Source organism: Panthera onca, chromosome F2 (genome assembly GCF_046562875.1).
Source record: "Panthera onca isolate mPanOnc1 chromosome F2, mPanOnc1 haplotype 2, whole genome shotgun sequence".
NCBI lineage: Eukaryota > Metazoa > Chordata > Mammalia > Carnivora > Felidae > Panthera > Panthera onca.
In genome coordinates, this window is record NC_138356.1 from 10,641,899 (window position 1) to 10,651,373 (window position 9,475).

Genomic DNA, 9,475 nt, shown 5'->3' on the forward strand with positions numbered 1-9,475 from the left:
GGGGGGTTAAGAGCAGGGGAGTCACCTGATATGATTTAAATATTCAAATTTGATAATGGTGTAACTAGCCTGATAGAAGCTCAGAACGTACACAAACAGCTTTGAAAGTTAGGTGGGAACAGTTACTGCTTCCCTCTCCCTTTCACTTCTTGCTTAACAAAGAGAATTTTCGGCATAGATACCTGGAAATCAGAGGTACAGTGGACTTCAAGGATTATTGAGCTAGTGGCTCAACATTTTCATCAAAGACACAGTTTCTTTCCATCTGTGTTAGGCCTGTAGCACCATTAGCTGATTGTAAGTTTGGCCCCTCTCCCCACGGGGCTGACGGATCGTTTAGGTTTTCTCCTTCAGGGTGAGAGACCACATCTAGCCCAGCATCCTAGCAAGAATCCAGAGATCCACCTTGATCAGATTTCTAGGTCTCACAACTACTTTGAATCAAAGACTTTGGAAAAATGGACTGTTCAATGGGATTTAGGCCAGGGCCATCTCTAAAATCAAACGTAAGAGTGAGTTTCCCCCAAAGCACATGGCTACGTGAAGAAGGGGAGAAAAAACAAGTGAAACGTATGTGAGAAGGACCAGGTCATGGGACAGCAATGAGATGCTAGCTCTGCCCCTCATGGTAGACACTACCCATAACCCTTTGAATGTTTTCACTCTGGCAATGTGGGCGTGAACCTCTTCTTTTTCCTTTCATGCCTACTCAGGCTTTTGAGTTAGTGTTGAGGTTAGTGGAGCGATACGACCTTACCTTTTTTTTTCAGGCAATTCTTCTTCTTTTTTTTAATTTTATTTTTTATTTTTAAAAATTCACATCCAAATTAGTTAGCATATAGTGAAACAATGGTTTCAGGAGTAGATTCCTTAATGCTCCTTACCCATTTAGCCCATCCCCCCTCCCACAACCCCTACAGCAACCTCAGTTTGTTCTCCATATTTATGAGTCTCTTCTGTTTTGTCCCCCTCCCTGTTTTTATATTATTTTTGTTTCCCTTCCCTAATGTTCATCTGTTTTGTCTCTTAAAGTCCTCATATGAGTAAAGTCATATGATTTTTGTCTTTCTCTGACTGACTAATTTCACTTAGCATAATACCCTCCAGTTCCATCCACTTAGTTGCAAATGGCAAGATTTCATTCTTTTTGATTGCTGAGTAATACTCCACTGTATATATAAACCACATCTTCTTTATCCATTCATCCATCGATGGACATTTGAGCTCTTTCCATCCTTTGGCTATTGGTGATAGTGCTGCTATAAACATGGGGGTGCACGTGTCCCTTCGAAACAGCACACCTGTATCCCGTGGATAAATGCCTAGTAGTGCAATGGCGGGGTCGTAGGGTAATTCTATTTTTAGGTTTTTGAGGAACCTCCATACTGTTTTCCAGAGTGGCTGCACCAGCTTGCATTGCCACCAACAGTGCAAAAGAGATCCTCTTTCTCCGCATCCTCGCCAACATCTGTTGTTGCCTGAGTTGTTAATGTTAGCCATTCTGACAGGTGTGAGGTGGTATCTTATTGTGGTTTTGATTTGTATTTCCCTGATGATGAGTGAAGTTGAGCATTTTTTCATGTGTCGGTTGGCCATCTGGATGTCTTCTTTGGAGAAGTGTCTATTCATGTTTTTTGCCCATTTCTTCACTGGATTATTTGTTTTTTGCGTGTTGAGTTTGATAAGTTCTTTATAGATTTTGGATACTAACCCTTTATCTGATATGTCATTTGCAAATATCTTCTCCCACTCTGTCAGTTGCCTTTTAGTTTTGCTGATAGTTTCCTTTGCTGTGCAGAAGCTGTTTATTTTGATGAGGTCCCAGTAGTTCATTTTTGCTTTTGTTTCCCTTGCCTCCAGAGACGTGTTGAGTAAGAAGCTGCTGCAGGCAAGATCAAAGAGGTTTTTGCCTGCTTTCTCCTCAAGGATTTTGATGGCTTCCTGTCTTGCATTGAGGTCTTTCATCCATTTTGAGTTAATTTTTGTGTATGGTGTAAGAAAGTGGTCCAGGTTCATTCTTCTGCATGTCGCTGTCCAGCTGACCACATGTCGCGGTCCAGACATTCTTCTGCATGTCTTATTCCACTGGATATTCTTTCCTGCTTTGTCAAAGATTATTTGGCCATATGTTTGTGAGTCCACTTCTGGGTTCTCTATTCTGTTCCACTGATCTGAGTGTCTGTTCTTGTGCCATTCAGGCAATTCTTCTAAGCTAGATTTAAAAAAAATTGTTTAAATGGTTCTCCCTGCACAGTTAATATTGTTTCTGAAATTCAGATTTTTATGGCCAGTTGGATTTTTGCCTCAGTCTCAGTGAGCCTCAGGAAATGCATATGCCCACATTGAGATATTCTTCTCCTCAGGGAATGTATTTGTCAGAGGGCACCTGTTATCTGTCATCTGCATAGAGTATCTTCCCTGCATGAGTAAGTGAGTACTTTATAAACCCAGGAACTTTTTACAGGAACATTGCCTGTGAGAGATTAGTATGAATTAGATTAGAAGGTAAGTAGCAATTGATAAATGAAACGGTGACTTTAAGATATACATCATACACCTCAGAATACAGAAATGTCAACTTTATTAATAAACAAGGAAATAAAAAGTAAAACAGGGGCTCCTGGGTGGCTCAGTCAGTTGGGTGTCTGACCCTTGAATTTGGCTCAGGTCATGATTTCATGGTTCGGGGGATGGAACCCCAAGCCTGCTTGGTATTCTCGTTTTCCCTCTTTCTCTGCCCCTACCCGGCTCACACACGCATGATTTCTCTCTCTCTCTCTCTCAAAATTAACAACAACAACAAAAAAAGTAAAACAAAATGAGATGTCATTTTCATATATCAAATTAGCAAATAATCTGTTCTATTAATGGTAGCGTTGGCTAAATCCTTAAACATGACCGATAGAACTAAACTTTGGTACCTGTTTCAAGTGTGTGCTGATACAGATTTAACAACTAGCAAGCTGGGAGAAAACAGACTGATTTCCAGTGCTTACCAATAGCTGTGGTATAAATACTCCTGTCATGGCCAATTTCAAGCTACCAACAGGAAGTCATTGAAGACAGAGTTGTGAAGAGACGGGCACAAGTGAACCAGTCCTTCTGGAAGGCAATTTAAACAGGTGGCAAGACCACTGATTTCATGTCTAGGAATTTATTCCTCAGGAGCTATTTGGCTGCACAAAGAAACACTTTATCTCTTGATCCAAAAGTACTCGGGGTGTAAGGACTCAGGATTAAGACAGAACAAACGATTGGGGTGCCTGGGTGGCTCAGTCGGTTAAGCATCTGGCTTTGGCTCAGGTCATGATCTCACAGTTCCGGAGTTCAAGCCCCACGTCGGACTCTGTGCTGACAGCTCAGAGGCTGGAGCCTGTTGCGGATTCTGTGTCTCCCTCTCTCTCTCTGTTCCAACTCCCACTCGCATTCTGTCTGTCTCTCTCAAAAATAAGTAAAGATTAAAAACAATTTTAAAAAGAACAAATGATTAAGAGTTTGGGGAGAAAGGGAGGGATGAGAGATGGGATCAGATTCGGAATGCGTGTCTTGCATCAGCGGCTTGAAAAGTTTGGGCTTCTAATAATAACAGAAGTAAAGAGATGAGAAACGGGAGACTGGGTAGAAAAAGGATTCAGCCTGTTGTCCTGAATACACGGCTCATTGACTTCTGGCTAGTGCTCACGTCTGCATCTCCCCAGGCTTCAGAAGCCCGGGAGGGAAGCCTCTACTGGGAGCAGCAGCATACTTACTCACACACCCAAGCATTTGCAAAGTTGTTTTGGACTCAGTAACTTCCTTATCCTCCAACTTCTCATTAATGATTCAAGTAAAATTTCACTTCCTCCTAGAGCCATCCCCCAATCTCCATTTTGACCTAGCCACACCCAAGGTAAAACACAAGAGATACTGAATGCCCAGCATCCTCATGGTTTCCTGTTCATAGTGTAATTTTAGATCAAACTATAATGTAAATATTTGTTCACATGCCTGTTTACTCTAGTAACATCTCTTCACGGGCAGAGATCATGTTACTCATTTCTGATTCCTAGCAATTAGTAGAATGTCTGTCCATGCATATCTCATCAATGAAAGTTGATGGAAGAAGGAGAGATTCAGGGGCACTTGGGTGGCTCGGTTGGTTAAGCCTCTGACTCTTGATCTCCACTCAAGTCTTGATCTCAAGGTCAGGAGTTTAAGCCCCATGTTGGGCTCCTCACTGGGTGTGAACCTACTTCAAAAATTTTTTAAGTTGAAAAAAAAAGAAGAAAGAGAGATTCAGCTACTTTAGTCTATTATCTGCTTTGTGCTGTCATATTTCCTCATATTTCTTGTACTTATCCCATTCAAGTTTCAGAGTGCCCCTTATAGTAGTATTTTGAACTTAGCTAACAAATCTCTCTTACCTTGATCACATGGTTTAGATTTGTGTGTTGTGTGTCTTTCTAGTCTAAATCCTGGCAATTAAAGAGTCCACACTTTGTGGCTCATCTTTTTTTTTTTTTTTCTTAATTTTTCTAAGTTTATTTTTTTGAGAAGGAGAGAGCATGAGTGGGGGTGGGGAGGGGGGGGTAGGGAAAGAGTGAATCCCCAAGCAAGGTCCTCAACGTTAATGAAAAGCCTGATGCTGGGGCTTGATCCCATGAACAGTGGAATCATGACCTGAGCTGAAATCAAGAGTTGGATGCTCAACCAACTCTTGTGCCCCGTGGCTCATTCTTTCAATGTAGTTTCTCTTTTCCATGGTTTCAATGTCTTCAGTTGCCCTTCTTTGTACAATTAGGTGCAGACTCCCTTTGCATTGTTTAAAATGTGAGTACTTGCTTTAATTCTTAGTCTCTTCACTGGGGCTTAAAATCAACTCGGAAAGGTGACTGAAAACAGGCCCCATTGTCCCTGTGAAAGAGATACAAAATATCACTCTCCACATGGCCTTGACATTCAATAGATTTTAATTACAAAATGGACCAGGTTTTTTTTTTTTTTTTTTTTATCACCCAGGATTGTGTTGCTTGCCACATTTAATATAATCATTTATTTAAAAGGTATTGACCAATGACAGGTGTAAAATGCAGAGAAAGGATGCACTCTCTGTTTCTAGATACATAAAGAGTGTGGAAATTAGAAGAGAAGCCTTAAAATAGCCATAGAACAAACCAAAACATACCAGTCTACTTTTGCACAGATTTATGAATAAGATATCCGGTGAAGAGTATGACACGCAGCCTATTACTTTTTAAACAATATAAATTGCTTTTGGAAATAACAAAGCCTCCTCAGATGCTGCCAATAATCGCCAAAGGCACAATAATAGCCCGCCAAAGATGTCCACATCTTCATTCTCAAAACCTGTGAACATTTACCTTTCACAGAATTGCACCAAAAAGAGATTTTAAAGATGTAATTAAATGAAGGAGCCTGAGATTGCAAGATTATCCAAGATCATCCTGGATGCCCTGGGTGTGCCCAATTTAATCACACGGCCCTTTCCTAGCGTGTTCAAGGGGAGACGTGCCTATGGAAGACAAATTAGACAGATGGCAGTGTGAGGACTCAGGTCACCCTTGCTAGCTTTGGAGACAGAGGAAGGAGGCCATGAGCCAAGGAATGTAGGTGGCCCCTATACATCGGAAAAGGCAAAGAAGTGGATTTTCCCCTAGAGCCTCCAGAAAGGAACACCACCTTCCTGACACCTTGATTTTAGCTCAGTGAGCCCCTACACAATGGTAAGGCAATAAACTGTGCTGTTTTAAGCCATTAACTTTATTGTAATTTGATATAGCAGCCAGAGGAAAATAATATATGACATTTTTGGAAAAGTAATGGAAGTGCTTTCCAGATGGAAAAAAAAAAGAAAAGAAAAGAAAACCAGGCTAAGCATAGTATCTAATTTACATGGAAATAAGGGAAATAACTTTATAGCATGAATTACCTTTGATTATTATTTTTCTAGATAGGTCTAACGACTACTTAAGACAAAATAGAGAAAAACAGATGTATCATACACACTAAAATATTTACAGCATTATCTTTGTTAGTGGGATTGTAGATACTTTATTCATTCATTCATTCATTCATTTATCTATTTTCCTGTCTATTTCTTTATTTGCTTAATTTTTAATTCTTCTATAGTAAATATACATCACTTTGTATATTAACAAAATATTTGCCAAAAAAACTGGAAGTGGGCAGAAAAAGAAATGATTTGCCTACAGAAAGATCTGGTTCAATGTACCAGGTCCTATGTACCAGAAATCATGACCCACGAGTAAGTTTTTCAATCAGTAAGAAATTCTCTAAGTACTCTGCAACACACACACACACACACACACACACACACACACACACACACACTCATCTTTGAAGCAAAACTTTTAATTTTTAAAAACCTTCATATAAAACCATGAGCTTGGTAGTTTCCTAATGGTCAAAATAATGTTCTTGATGAAATAAGTGGGGATATTAGCAAGTGTGACTTTTTTGACATTGTAATAATGAAATCTGTCAACATTTGGAAGTTATATAATCACATATGTACAAGATCCATTCAGATTGGGAGATAGAATGATGGTCTTTCATGGAAAGAAGAGCTCACTTCGGTTAACTATGGTTTTGGTTTCCACGTTCAACCACTCTTTAAAAAGCTGCCACTTGTTGAGTTTCAGTGTAGTACTAAAGAAGAATATTCGATTATACAAGAAGTCTATTAAAGAGACTTCCCTTTTCTAACTACACACCCCTGTGGGATTGAATTTTCTTCATGTACTTCAACCAAATAATACATCACAATGAATTAAAGGCACAAGCAGATGATGGGAATCCAGTTTTCCTCTATGAAGACAGACATTAAAGGAATAGCCAAAATATAAAACAAAACCATTCTTCGGATTAACTTTATTTTAAAAACATGTTTTTGTTTTTGTTTTTGGTGAATACATTATCTATATCCACAGGTAATGGGTTTATCATTGTCATTTTAAAATATTTTTTAAACTCCTCACTACAAATTTCGAATATGGTAGATATCAACAATCACCCACATACACAAAAGTTCCCCATAATTTTTAAAACTGCAGTGTGTTTGGCAGACCGAAAAGTTTGAAAATCGCTAAATAAACAAAACCATTGGGAAGCTCTAGAATCTAGAAGTTTCTGACAGAGATATCGCAAAATTTGTTAGCCAGAGGTGTCTTATTTGTTTGATACACTTGTCATTTCAGGAAGGGTTAAAAGTATCACAGATCTAAGACCAATTCCAGTTACCCACATGACTGCTAAGATTTCTGGTTGGTGTTATAAACTGAATTGTAAATGAATTACATTAACATAAAAGAGATTTTCTTATCCTATTGGTAATAAAAAATGCCAAGTATGAAAGACATTTTAGTCTTTTGCTATCAGAGAAAACGGTGATTTATTAAAAAGAAGAAAAACCTGAATAGGAATTGACATAAGAAGGTAAGACTTTGGGAACCATTTAACAGAAAACAGCCACTAAGAAACTTGGTGATTAGGCACTTGGGTGGCTCAGTCGGTGAAATGTCCGACTTCGGCTCAGGTCATGATCTCGCGGTTTGTGGGTTCAAGCTCCATATCAGGTTCCGTGCTGACAGCTCAGAGCCTGGAGCCTGCTTTATATACTGTGTCTCCATCTCTCTCTGCCTCTCCTGCACTCATGCTCTGTCTCTCTGTCTCTCTCTCTCAAACATAAATAAACAAACAAAATCTTAAAAAAAAAAAAGAAAGAAACTTGGTGATAAAGAGGATTATAGATTATGGAAAGACTGGAATTCCTAACAAGATTGAAGGGATATTTGAAACAAGAAGAGTAATACACGTCAGTTAAAATAAAAATCTCAGGTTTAAGCAACATCCTTTATTCCTGTAGTTTTTATAAAGTACACTGTCAATGTAAATAACCAGAGCAAACCTATTTCCTATCCACGTAGTTTCTCAGCTGCATGTCGTAGACCAGCTGGGTCATGGTCATGGCCATAGTGACAAATGACAGCTTTCGAGCTGGCAATCTGTAATGTGGAGAGTTCACATATGGAGAACTGGGAATTTATTTCACGTAATTTAATTTTCCCTCTCTACCCAGCAGGGACAATGTTTCAGATATTTTCAGGAGTCATGATCATGTTCCCCCGATTATGATTCTAGAGGCACAGTGTTTTAATGCCAGTTAATTGAGCCAATGACTCCCTCAACACTCAGGCTCCACCAGCTACACACAGGAGCTAAATGGCCTGTAACATAGCACTGGTCTGGAAGGGCTATTGAAGTACCCCATCGCTACACACTGTTCTGCCACGATGATAAGGGTTTGATGGTGATCCAGATGGATGATGATGGCCGGAACTTACTGATGCTGCTGGACCCCTGGCCATTTATTTTCCTACTCATTCACTTACGTGCTGTCACAGCACATCCAGAGTCTCATAAGTTAGTAGTCTAGAAAAAATACAAAAGCTTTTTAAAAATTGGATTAAGGGGACGCCTGGGTGGTGCAGTCGGTTAAACATCTGACTCTTGATTTCAGCTTAGGTCATGATCTCACGGTTTGTGAGTTCAAGCCCCACGTTGGGCTCTTTGCTGACAGTGTGGAGCCTGCTTGATATTCTCTCTCTACCTCGCTCTCTGCCCCTCCCCTGTTTGCACTCTCTCTCAAAATAAATAACTAAACATTTAAAAATAAATAAATAAAATTGGATTAAGGGTCTATTTCCCCCAAGTGAGAGGCTATAGATGAAAAATAATATGGTTTAATAATGATCACACTATAACAATGGTTAGAGTATTGAGCTAAAGTTAGTTTTAGGCCCCAAGTTCAGGAGATGTTTGTAGTTTTTTGGCAGCCAGCATCCCCTGCCTCTTTCCCATAGACGACTACTAATTTCCTTTTGAGGGTTATCTTATCTCTTGTTGTTTTTAATCTGGTGGAATTTTTTCTGAGTCAAATGTTCTTTCCTCACCAAGCTAAGGCTGGGCACATAACCTGAGTCTGATGCACCTTCTGTGAAGTTTAAATCCTGAGCAGAGTACAGAGACTGAGGATGACTGAATTGATGTATATTAGCAGCACTAACTCGGAAAATCTGTCCTTGCTGCCCCTTCATTCCTGCTGCTCTTGTTGGCTAGTCCCTGGAGCTACCTGGCCTCCTGTCCATAAAAACTCTGCTTCTCCAGGCTGCCCATGGATTTTCACTACTCCTGATACCTTTCCAGAAAACTTTCTTTTTTGTGTGTAAGCAACCAGAACCTAAACATCCAGTTTTGGGCTTGCAACCAAAGAACCCCAAGGTAAACAAGTGTCCATACATGTGTTACCACGTTTAACCCTGTAATTTAAACACGCATTTGTAATTTCATGCTACCTGAAGAGCCCCAGCCTTAGCCGTGTGCAAGAGAGCGTGGCGTAAATACCCCAGACCTCCGTCCATTCAAACAAGTATCCATGAGCACAAGGGACTTCATC